The sequence below is a fragment of the Odontesthes bonariensis genome, chromosome 9, assembly GCF_027942865.1.
Source record: "Odontesthes bonariensis isolate fOdoBon6 chromosome 9, fOdoBon6.hap1, whole genome shotgun sequence".
In the NCBI taxonomy this organism is placed as follows: domain Eukaryota; kingdom Metazoa; phylum Chordata; class Actinopteri; order Atheriniformes; family Atherinopsidae; genus Odontesthes; species Odontesthes bonariensis.
This window is the reverse complement of record NC_134514.1, coordinates 24,051,930-24,063,828: the sequence shown is the minus strand read 5'-3', so window position 1 is coordinate 24,063,828 and position 11,899 is coordinate 24,051,930.

Below are 11,899 nucleotides of genomic sequence, written 5' to 3'. Positions count from 1 at the left end.
ACAGCCAATATTAACCACCTCTCCACCAATCCCACCGGCTCTCTGCAGCTGCATCTAAACTTCCTTAATTAGTCGTTGTACGATAACAATAAATAGCTTATAAATGGATGTATCTCTTGTTTTTTTTTTGTTGCTGTTTTTTTTTCAATTGTATTTCCGTTATTTTGTTTTAAAATACTGTTGACTCCCTGTTTTGCGGGCTTGTCCACCTGTTCTAAACTGCGAGCACATAAGACACCCACTGCATTATCATCGCAAACAGCGCCGATCTCCTCCCATTTGGAGCTAAACCTCTCCATAAGTAGGGCCGTGCAGTAATCGCCCGCTTTTTCTTCATACCTTTAACCGCGCTGTCAGGTACTTGCCAGACAAACATAAAGACTGAAGCATTTTACAACATGTGGGAAATGATCTACCATGTTTCCCCCTCTAATGACCACTGTATATGATCATGTATTGATGCAATGTGTTTGTGCAATAAGAGGGGAAGGGCCAACGTTGCCCAGACATGCATGTAATTCATGTGTGGGCAAATTTTTTAAAGGCATCTTAAAGCTGTGCATGTGATGCTGCACTTCAAATCATTTAACAAACATACTGGAATAGATACTCAGCACTATTCCCACTTAATGTGAAAGCAATACTTACATCAGTTTATAAATTCATGTAGTTTATGTCTGCCTAAGAAACACTCGTATCTTCTGTCACTTGCTGCTGATCCGTGCCTTACTCGGCTGTATTTCCCAACGCATTCACAGTAACGTCACCACGACTTTCCACAAACAATTCAGTGCAAGAGAGACAGACAATGTGACGACAATAATTACGTAACTGTGCGACTTAATTGCTCAGGTCCGAGCAGTAAACAATAGCAGAGAATAATTTTGTGTGGGCTGCAAACACTAGGTCAAGTTCTGTCACTGCATCACTGCAAAAATCTTCATCATCAGCGCCACAATGCATCCTATGGTTGAGAAACTCCCACAGCTCTCTGTGATGAACCATGTGTGGCCTCTTAACTTCACCTGGTGTTCTGCTGCTGCTTCTGAAAAACAAGATTGTACTATTTTGGATAGTAAGAAATGAAATAACTCCGTGAATAAGTTTCCAAATGTTCTTGTACTTAATTCTCAGTATGTGTCAGTATATTTTTGAACTCCTGTGGTGTATGAGGGATGGTCACCTTCAAAGAGCCTATAGATGGTACAGGAAGAACTCCGCTGACCCAGACTTGGTCGAACACAGAAACCTCTTACTGCTAACCAGGTATCAGAATTACAGATTGATGCATCAAATCTGGAGAGATCTTCAAAGCCCAAAAGTCTGTGCAATCTCTGTCTCACTGTGGGTGCTGCTCCATTGGATAAAACCTTCCCATATTTGGTCCAATAGTCAGGATATAAGATATACGTATATATCCCTGACTTTCCTGTTCTGGACCCGTCTAACTGAAGAATCTGTTTTTCTCCAAATGTTTATGTTTGACCATTATTCATCTCCTGTCTGGACACAGACCTGAACCTCGGTTGAACCTAGCTCAATCATTTTTAAAATGTCTTAAAACTCTCCTCTTGTTTCAGGTAACTTGCTCCTTCCCCTTGTGTTCCCCTCTGGTCTGATTGTCTGCCCCACCCTGATGGTTTGCACCTGTTTCCCATTCCCTTATGTGTGTATATAGTTTGTTTTCCCTTTGTCCTGTGCCAGTTCGTCTTGTCTTATTTTAGTCAGAGAACAAACGTCCATGCCAAGTTTAATCCCGATTCAGGTTTTGTATTCTTTGTTAATTAACTTTGTTTATTTCTATAGTCTTGTCTTGCCTTTTTGATATTTGATACTTTGTCTTCCTCAAGGGAGTGATTTTCTGTTTATTCTTTGTCATTCAAGACATCATTTGTACTTTCTCCTCCGAGTCGTGCATTTGGGTTCAGGTTCTAGTTCTGTCCTGACACTTTATTTTTTTTAACATACTTTTTTTGACATAGTTATTGTTTAAATTATTCCCTCATATAATACCTTCTTTGTTATAATTTTCATTTATAGATTTATTCATTTTTGTGATGCTCAATATCCTCTTACATATACATGCAATGTGTACGTATACATATATATATATATACATATATAGACTGTGCCATGCTTTGAGAAAGTGCATATATATGTACACATGTCATGTTACAAGAAATCACATAATTTTATAATTCAGATTTGCTTTTTTAATCAGAAGTACATGATGAATGTAATTTATTGTAAAATAACTAAGTACACCCGCCGTGCTTCCATAGGAATTAAGATGGTAAATGCATACGCACTTGATTAAATGATGATCAGCAGGTGTGAGCGCCTCTACAAAAGCAGAAGTTTAGTCAGTTTTCTGGTCTGGATCATTCAGGTCTGTGTTAACACACATGCCAAGGAGGAAAGACATCAGCAATGATCCAAAAGAAGCAATTGGTGCTGCCCATCACCTGGGAAGGGTTATAAGACCATGTCTAAACAATTTGGAGACCATCACTCTACATTAAGAAAGATTATTCACACATGGAAAACATTCACCACAGCTTATCTTGAGTTGACACCCCAACAGGTTCACATTGAAGACAGACTGTGCAATGCTTTGAGAAAGTGTAAAAAACCCAAGTTTTGGAGGGCAAGTGGCGGAGGGCTTATGATTGGGGCTTGTGTTGCTGCCACAGGACCCGGATGTCTTGTAGTCATTCAGTTGACCATTGACTCCTCTGTATACCAAAGCATTCTAGAGTCAAATGTGAGGCTAAGGCTTTGCTGAAACTTGATCATGCAATAGGACAGTGATTATATTGCATGATCAAGGGAAAAATAAACAACTTAAAGTGCTGCAGTAGTCCAGTCCGAGTCCAGAACTCAACCTGACTGAAATGCTGCAGTCGGGCTTCGGGAGAGCTGTGCCTAAACAAAACCTGCAAACCTAAAAGCACTGAAGCAAAGCTTTAAGAACTGTGGGTCAAACATCCTCCCAAGCAATTTGACAAACTAATAACATCATATCAGTCTGTAATAAAAAATTTAAAAAAAAAAAAACTGCTGTACATCAAGCAAAACTTGGAAGTAAACTGAGGAAGTACCGGTCCTGTCAGAAATGACGCGGGTTTTCATATGCATGCTGCTGCCTAAACCATATTTAACATTTCACCACTCCATTCTGACAACTGAGGTATAAAATAAAAACAATAATATACGCTTATTATATGTGTATTGCAGCAGTAGTTTTCTTTTCTGGCAGTATATGCTGTTGTTCATGATCATGTCGATGGCTGAAAGGCTTTTCATGGTGGTAATAAATTCAGAGTTTTAACTGTAATAGAAACGGAATTTTTAGGAAGCACTTAAACACCTCAAAATTAAGAGGCTGATATATCCTAACTGTTACATGGTGCATTTTTTTTTGTACATGTGATTATTTCTTTTTAATCCCACATCCATTTATTTCTCTCTACTACAATCTATCCTCCCTGGCTTATTCACCTGTGTTGCTCCCTTCTACTTCAGATCCTTGTCTACCCTCATTATGTCAGTCTCCATGAGTGATCGACTGCAGTGAAACTGGCATCAGCGGACAAGCACACGCACCATTGATTAGTCAAGGATGACCACGGAAGAAGTGAAGAATGAAGCTGACACCGGCCCGGTTGTCTGTACATTGTGTTTTATCCTGTCTTTAACCAGATGAAGCAGGCAGAGTTTCAACGGACATAAAGAAAAGATCGGTGAATAATTCAGTAAACAAGGCCAGCTTTTGTCAAAGGAGAAGGACACCTAAATGCAGTGCTTGTTATGGGATAAATGCTGTATGCAGACTGCTGTGTATCTGAACGTTTACGATGTAGTAGAATAGTGATGAGGAAAAAGTAGAATTAATAAGGAATGAGAGATAACAAAGTACAGTAAAAGTTACAGCTATAATTCAACGTTTAGCGAAGGTTTTCTATGTGCATCTGGGCTTTCTGTTGTAAAACACAGTCAAACTCATACGGACAAAAAAAAAAACACTGTTTCCAAGGGTGTTGGGGAGTTGTACAAAATGTGAATGAGAATTTAACACTTGGGTGTCCCGGTTGTTCACAGAAGGTACAGTTTTACCCAGGTTTCAGTCCTTTTACTGCATATCATCCTTTTCTCTGTCCACTACAGGCAGTCCCTGAAAGATTACAACAAAATCTTGTGAAAAAAAATACCAACTGCATTTGATGCACATCTCAAAAAAATAGAGACATGGCCGTGTGTACCACTGTGATGCATCTCCTTTTCATGTAACAGCATTTAGTAAGCGTTTGATAAATAAGGATAAGGTTTCTCGAGTTGTTCAAAGGGAAACATGTTACTATTCTTACTTAATATAGGGTTTAAGCTCCTTTGCAGTCCAGCGTCTCTTTTTTTGTATTTCTTCAGTTTTAATGCTGCTGTTACATTTGTCAAGAAGGGTCCGCCTCCTCTTTTAGCCAAGAGGAAGCTTTGGCTGTGTAAAAGAATTTTTAACATTTTTGTTTTTCAACTTTGCCTCAGTCTGTCTCGAAATAGTTTGGACCCACATGAGACGGCCCAGAGGGCATTTCTGAATAGTGAATACGATGTTTGAACTTGTACTTTCATCAGCAAAGTGTGTTCACTGACAGTGGTTTTCAGAAGTGTTCATAAGCCTATGAAGTGTTCACCACGGTATAATTGTGGCTGTTTTTAAAGGAGATGTTTTTTTGCCCTTTTTTCACAAGCTGACACAATAATCAGAGGTTTTACTGAAATGTCTGTGACATGCTTTGATCAAAATAACAGAGAAACAGTAGAGTGACCCTTTTAATCTTCTAGTGATTTTCACCTCCAATCAAGCAGATCATTTTAGGATGTGGAGTGACCTGCTCAGCTTGGGGTCTGCCTCTTTTGATATCAGTTGTACTTAATAGATCGATGAACCTATGTCGCTGTTGTATCTAGGCACACCTAAAGCGCTTGAATTGACAGCCCCGAGTGGCAAAAAATTCAACATGGCTGCCACCGCCACTTGTTAAATTGTCAGGGTAACATGTGCATATCATCTTAAATCTTAAAGGCTTTTGGTGTCGACCACGATCTTTGTGACCTTTCAAAGATACTGTGACATTTACATGTACAGTACCTGTAAATGTCACAGTGTAGAAATGGGGTACATGATGTACCCCATTTCTACTCCAGGGAGAATTCACAAAGTCTGAACGTATATGAAATGAAAATGAAATAAAAGAATAATTTATGAAACCCAAAGGGAAATGATAGAGTTGCAGTCCTTTTCTTTTATCATTATGAGCTGTAGTTGTGTATTGCTGTTGACGCTGGCAGGAACAACCTCCTGATTTGTTCTGTGTTGAAGCAGAGCTGAAGAAGCCTCTGGCTGAACACACTTCCCTGTTTCATCACGTTGCCGTGCAGCATTATGTATTGATTACATATTTCATTCACCAAGGATATGTTGTTGGTTTGGCTTGTTTAGTAGCAGGATTACCGAGACCGGTGAGGACAGATGTTGTCAGAAGTGAGGCCAGACCCACCTTAGAATTGATTAGTTTTGGCCTTGGCCGAGGCATGCCTTCTCTGACTGCTCTTACTGAAGCATTTGCACGTACAGCCATTCACAGCAGAGAACCCCTCTCCATGTGTACTTCTGAAAGACTCAACCTCTCTCCAGAATCCTCCTTTTATACATGATTACATAAGTGACCGGCTGCTAGTTACCCTAATTCGTTGTGTGGATTCTCACCCTCAACATTTCATACGTTTGCTTATGTTAAAACAATTAATCATGATACGCATTATCTTAAGTTAAAAATGGGCTTTCACCATACCCACAATCCCAACGTATTCCGGAGTCATGGCTGTACCTCACGGAGACGGTTCTAAATCACTGTTTTCACTATCTACAGTGTCAGGCCTCATGTCACATCTTAGTTCCACAATTATTTTAGATTTTTTGGCTGTTACCATTGATTATTCAATGATATTTATTATCAAAAAAAAAGGAAAATCTCAAAAGCAGAACTGTAGAAAAGCCGTTAAATGCTTCTACTTTTACTGAAGTTTACGAGGAGAATACAGATGAAAGGACTTGACACAGCTCTTCACAGTATAGTATCTCAGTGTCCTTCATTTGATGTGGTAGGATTTTTGGGTATGGTCTTTTTCAGACAGATGTAAGATCCTGATACGCACTAAGCTGTACCTCAGGAGGAAGAGCAGTCTCCTACCAACCGGAAGGTCGGTGGTTTGACTCCGGACCACATGTGGAAGGGACAAGACGCTGGACCCCACGTTCCCCATGGTGTATGAATGTATTAATGTGTGTGAATCACTAGAATAAAAAGCACTGTGTGTGCTGTATGAGTGGGTGAATATGACGTGTAGTGTGAAAGCGCTTTGAGTGGTCGGATTGACTAGAAAAGCACTATACAAGTACAGACCATTTACTAAGCTGTAAGCTGTTTTTTTTTTAGGTTTTGTGCTCAAGGGCTTATGTGTGTCTGCGTTTTCCAACTTGCCGCTAGAGAGAGTTCAGTTATCAGCAGCACACACCTTGAGCAGCCGCGATAAAGGTAAAGAAGTTCCCTTTCACTAGTTTGCTTACATTTCATGCAGGCTACCATCCTTCTTGTAATGGCTTTCCTATCACCTTGTTCTTGCTATTTTACAAGATAAAGCAACTCAGTGAATGCACAGTGGCTTTGATAAGTTTTTGCCACAAAAGACCAAAGCCGATGGTGAGACCTCAGGGTGGTTGTATGTTTGTGTTCTCAAACCCAGATGAGGAGAGGTCTGAGTCAGAACGACGTGATGAAAATACTGCAGAGGAAGACCTTAAACATCAGCTGTTGTTGGCCTTTACTTTCCATGGCCAGAGATGATGTGGAAGGTAAGTTGCAATTAAAAGGAGCAGCCATAAGGAGAAAACATACAAATGAAACTGCATTGGAGTTACAGTGGATAAATGATAAAAGACCGAAATAAAAAAGTGTTTTACTTAAAAAGAACAGCAACCAACTGTGATGCCGTACACCTCAGCTTCTGTGGTGGCCCAGCTCATGTTACATTAGCACAATTATCCACTGGGAGGAGCTGTTTCCCTACAAATCAACTCCTCCTCCCGTTTTCAGACGTTCCCTTGTCTCTGCCTGTAATTGAATTCCTTTTGCCGAGTACAGTGATTGATGGTAGTAATGAATTCACACACACACACACACACACACACACACACACACACACACACCCACACACACACACACACACACACACACAGAGTTTGGCTGAATTTTAAATGTACCTCCAGCATGGCGCATGGCAAGTTCCACCTTAATCTTGTCTTCACTTAACAAACTCAACTCCAATACTTTAAAGTGTGTGCACACATGTTCACACACACACACACACACACACACACACACACACACACACACACACACACACACTCCGTCCTTAGTACTTTTTCTACATTTGTGATGAAGATATTTTTGTTATCACACCACGCCACCCTTAGTGATTGCTTCTGCTTCAGTGTCCCACGGAGCCATTTGCATGTGCGTGTATGAGCTCATCACCGAGGAGTTTGAGATTTGTATTTTTCTCATCCTCTTGGTGTTTTCAGACTTCATGACTGGCAGGCGAGAGCCTGAGTTCCAGGAGTTGAACAGGAAGACCCAAGCTCCGAAACGGCTCAACCGGCTTTCTGGAGTAGGCTTTTACTGCAGACTATGAAGTTAAGAGTTCTGTGTTTGAATATGCGTGTGTGTCCCAGCGAGATAAATCAGGTTAAATTCTGCTTGAAAGTTTTAGTCAAATTTCTTGACAAAAAAAAATTCAAGGAAAGACACTTATTTTCATTTGTATGCATCATGATTGTCTTTGAAATTTCATGGATTATATCAATCGTAATTGTTTTGCAGTGTTTTTATACCTTTAAAAAGCAACACAAGATATTCTTGAATCCGAAGATCAACTTCACACCACATCTTGCTGTCTTCCCAGTCTTGTTGAATTCAGAATATCTGAGAAGAAAAGGTAAGATAAAAGTTACGATGTTGAAAAAATGCTTAATCTGTAAATGTCTTTTCAGAGATCCGGTCATTTTCGTCTCACTTGACTATTGACAAACAACTGTAATAATTGTAATTGCATGTTGATTAAAAATAATTATATGGTGCTCCACAAACCTGCACAAATACTGACTTGATTATTTCGCATTAAATTTCTTGGAATGTTTCTGTGGGAGAGTTGGCATCCATGTGTGCCATTTAAGATCCCTCTCCACTATATGCCACACACACACACACACACACACACACACACACACACACACACACACACACACACACACACACACACACACACACACACACACAGGGAGAGGGTGAGAGATGTTTCATCTACTTGACCCACTTTGCCATTATCTTTGTCAAATTCAATTCTTTCATTGAGTCACTCCTTAAGTTGCTTAAGTAGGGCTTAGAAATGAAATTGATTCAAAGGGACTGCAGAGAAAATAAAGTTATGAAATGGCAGATTTCATGCACATACATGGAGAGAACCAGTTAAAGGTGAAAACAAGTTTGTGTGAAGCGGGAAGGAAAGGGAGACAAAGCGAAAGGATCAAGGGACTGCAGTTTCAGGATATCACTGCCTGATGATAACAGACAGATTGTATATATTAGATATATTTTATAATACACCTACTTCTGCTTGTCATCCACGGAGAGATTGCCAGTGCCACCAAGGAACTGCAAGACACAGCTGATACTATCTTCAGGAATTACCAGTATGAGAACAGACGGGTAAGTGGATACATTAGAAAGAAAAAAAAAAAATACCTACACAAAAAAACCAGGCTGTGTGAAATAAGCGGAGCTGAGAGGCTGTCTGTACTCAATGGTTAGGCACTGGAACAGCACAAGAAAGAGTTTATGAATTACTCAAAGAACTTCAGTGACACTCTAAAGACTTACTTCAAAGATGGAAAGTACAACACTGCTTCTGCCTTACTGTCTGTTTCACGGGTTTTCATTTTTTTTTTTCAACCTTTCCGTCTTCTCAATGTTCAACCATTTCTTCTTCACATGCACCCACGTCCCGCCAACAGTAAATGGCTGTATACGCTCACGTATCAGAATACAAACATTCCCTGTCAGCACCATGTAAATGGTTGTTTGATCACAGGCCCTGCTTCTATCCAATCCACCAATAATTCCCTTGACCCATTTCTTGTGGATTCCTGCTGGCTTGTGTTCTCTGAAGCCCGACATTCTCCATTACAGCCAGATCAAAGTGTTTCCTGGAACCATCTTAATATTGTTGTCACGGTTTCTTCGCCGTGTGATTGACACGTGTGTCCTTGTGTCTCTGTCATGGTTGTTTCCGGAGTGATAAATGCGTTCGTCAGCGCCAAACCGACACCATACTGTACGCTTTCGGGACTGTTCTGCAGAAGACACACTCTCACAAACACAGCAATGCCTTTATTCCAGAAGAAGTGAAACGAGGCATTATGATTTGGACACATTTCAGCATTTCGGGCCGACTAATTTGTAATTCTGATCTTTTGAGGGAACAGCAGGTTTGAAGTTGAGTTTCAAAGAAAGTCGTGTTGACAAATAATTTAAACTATTATGTTATTACTTCAAAAATTTTGACAGCTTGACTGTGGCTGCAGTGAGCAATTTCTTTTCACTATTGATGAACATGCCAGATATTTTCAGTTGGATGTCAGTTCATCAGAGAACAGTGGTGGAAAACTTCTAGAGACTAAGCTTTCTAAAAGTCATTGTGTTTTCAGACCATCAGTGCAAAAAGAGTTAATGTACCATTATGTGAAACAGATGGGCAGTAAAGGCACACATTTCAGAACCTGGATCCTTAGAAATAGAGATTCTGACATGGTTTCTGTGTGATTACTTGATTAAAACTATTTCTCTTGGTTTTCTGATGGAATTTGTTCATTTTAGTCCTACTTGCGACCGTCAGTACACATTATTGTCTATAGCAGACTGGTTCAAAATGGGTCATGAAATCAAGGTTTGGAGAGAAAAGCATATGGGAATTAGGAATGCAGACTGTGTTCACTTCTTTATTCGTCCTGTTTTGCTGTTGGCTGCGCTGCTTCACCCCAGCGCACCATAAACACCAACCACTCAGGGGAGCAGTAAGTCACCAGCTGTGCTGTTTTTCCTTTTATTTCAGTTATGAACTAGTTGGATTGCAGTCATGTGAATTTCTAACGTTTGACCTTGTGCTATATAAAGGAACCTGCCTTTTTAAATGAAACAGTAGGGGATACAGTTAATTTCAGATGTCTATACTGCAGATGTGTGTTTACTGAGTCACTTTTTTCTCTTTCATTTTTTTCCTTTTCTTTACTGGAGTTAAGATTTCTGTCAACTTCATCCTCTGCTATTGGATCTTGAACATAACAGCCAGCCTGTTTTTGAGTGTTCGCCTTGTCAGAAGTCTGTTAGTTTTTTTTCTGCCAACACGTTGACCTCAAAGAAGCCTCACAAAGTGATGTGCTGGTGTGTAATTGGAGTTGTACGCCCGTGCAACTGAAAATGGGCAGATTTGGTTTAAGGAAAATGGGTCTGAAGTATTTCATTACAACTGTAAATGTTCTGATTATAATCACTTTTTCATACTCTGTTATTTTCACTACAATCTTTATCACAATTTCCAACCAGTAAAAGTCGCTGGACCTGGAATTCCTTGAACTCTTTGAAAAGAGTAATTTTTTACTGCAAATGAAAGATTTTTTAAATGGATTTTCGAAAGTGGGTCTCCCCTCAGATTTGCATTGTTGAATGAAAGTGCTTCATTTCCGCTCACTTGCCCTTGCATTCTCTTTTTCTTCGACTGCACCTCTCTCCTTCAAGCGCTAAGATCCTTGCCAACACCCCCCCATTCCAGCTACTTCATTCTTCTCCCTGTATAATAGTGGATTTTCCATGGTGGATTTATGCTGGCCTATTTTGGGTTCCGCACCGGCTCCTGCGCGCACTGCTGTAATCCAATTGTGATAGTCTTAATTTTTGAAGCTTTATAATTGAAATTGCTGAGACCTAATTTTCTGATCCTGTCACTGTTGACGGCCGCCGTAATCATCTAATTCAAGTTATTCCAGACCATTAAGTCACACACGGAAATTTGTCATGGTCACTGCGACAGGAGGGTGGATGTGAATGTGAGTATCTATGCTGGATGTATAGTTTTTGTGTGCATTCAAGCTTACTGTCATGCTGTCCATCTGTTTGTTTGAACAAACCCCTTAGTTACTTTTTGACTCTTTTTTTTATTTTAAACTTTTGTTAACTTAACTTTTGTATGTGCACTGCAGCGACTGACCCCCAGGATGCCATCTCTAAGGCATGTGAGTGCCGCTGTTTTATTTTTACAAAGCCTCAGGTTCACCTCAGGGTTTCGCAGTGGTTTCCATGCACGAACATTTTTATGAGTGGACTTAAAATTCTACTCCTCTTGTAAACTCTTGTGTTGTTGCTTTGGCGACTGCGTACATGCAGGTTTGTTGGGGAGTTGTTGTGCCTCACACAGATTATGTATTCTTCAGTGCCTAATCGCTGAATAGAAATAATACACACACACACAAGCGTGCACGCTCATTGTGGCACATACAGAGAAAAGCGCCTGGACTCACAAACACAACTCTTTTTGACTACTTGGTTGCCAGGAAACTTAGCCTGAGTCTTAAAGAGTGAGAGATAATAAAGTATTGTGTGTGTGTGTGTGTTTGTGGCCCATGCCACAGTCGGGGCTACTGGGAACAGTTAGTTAATTCTCTGTGGGGGTATGTATGCTGCAGCTGGGGGGGTTGTTGTCTAAGAGGCATTGATTGCTTCTTAGGCGTTGC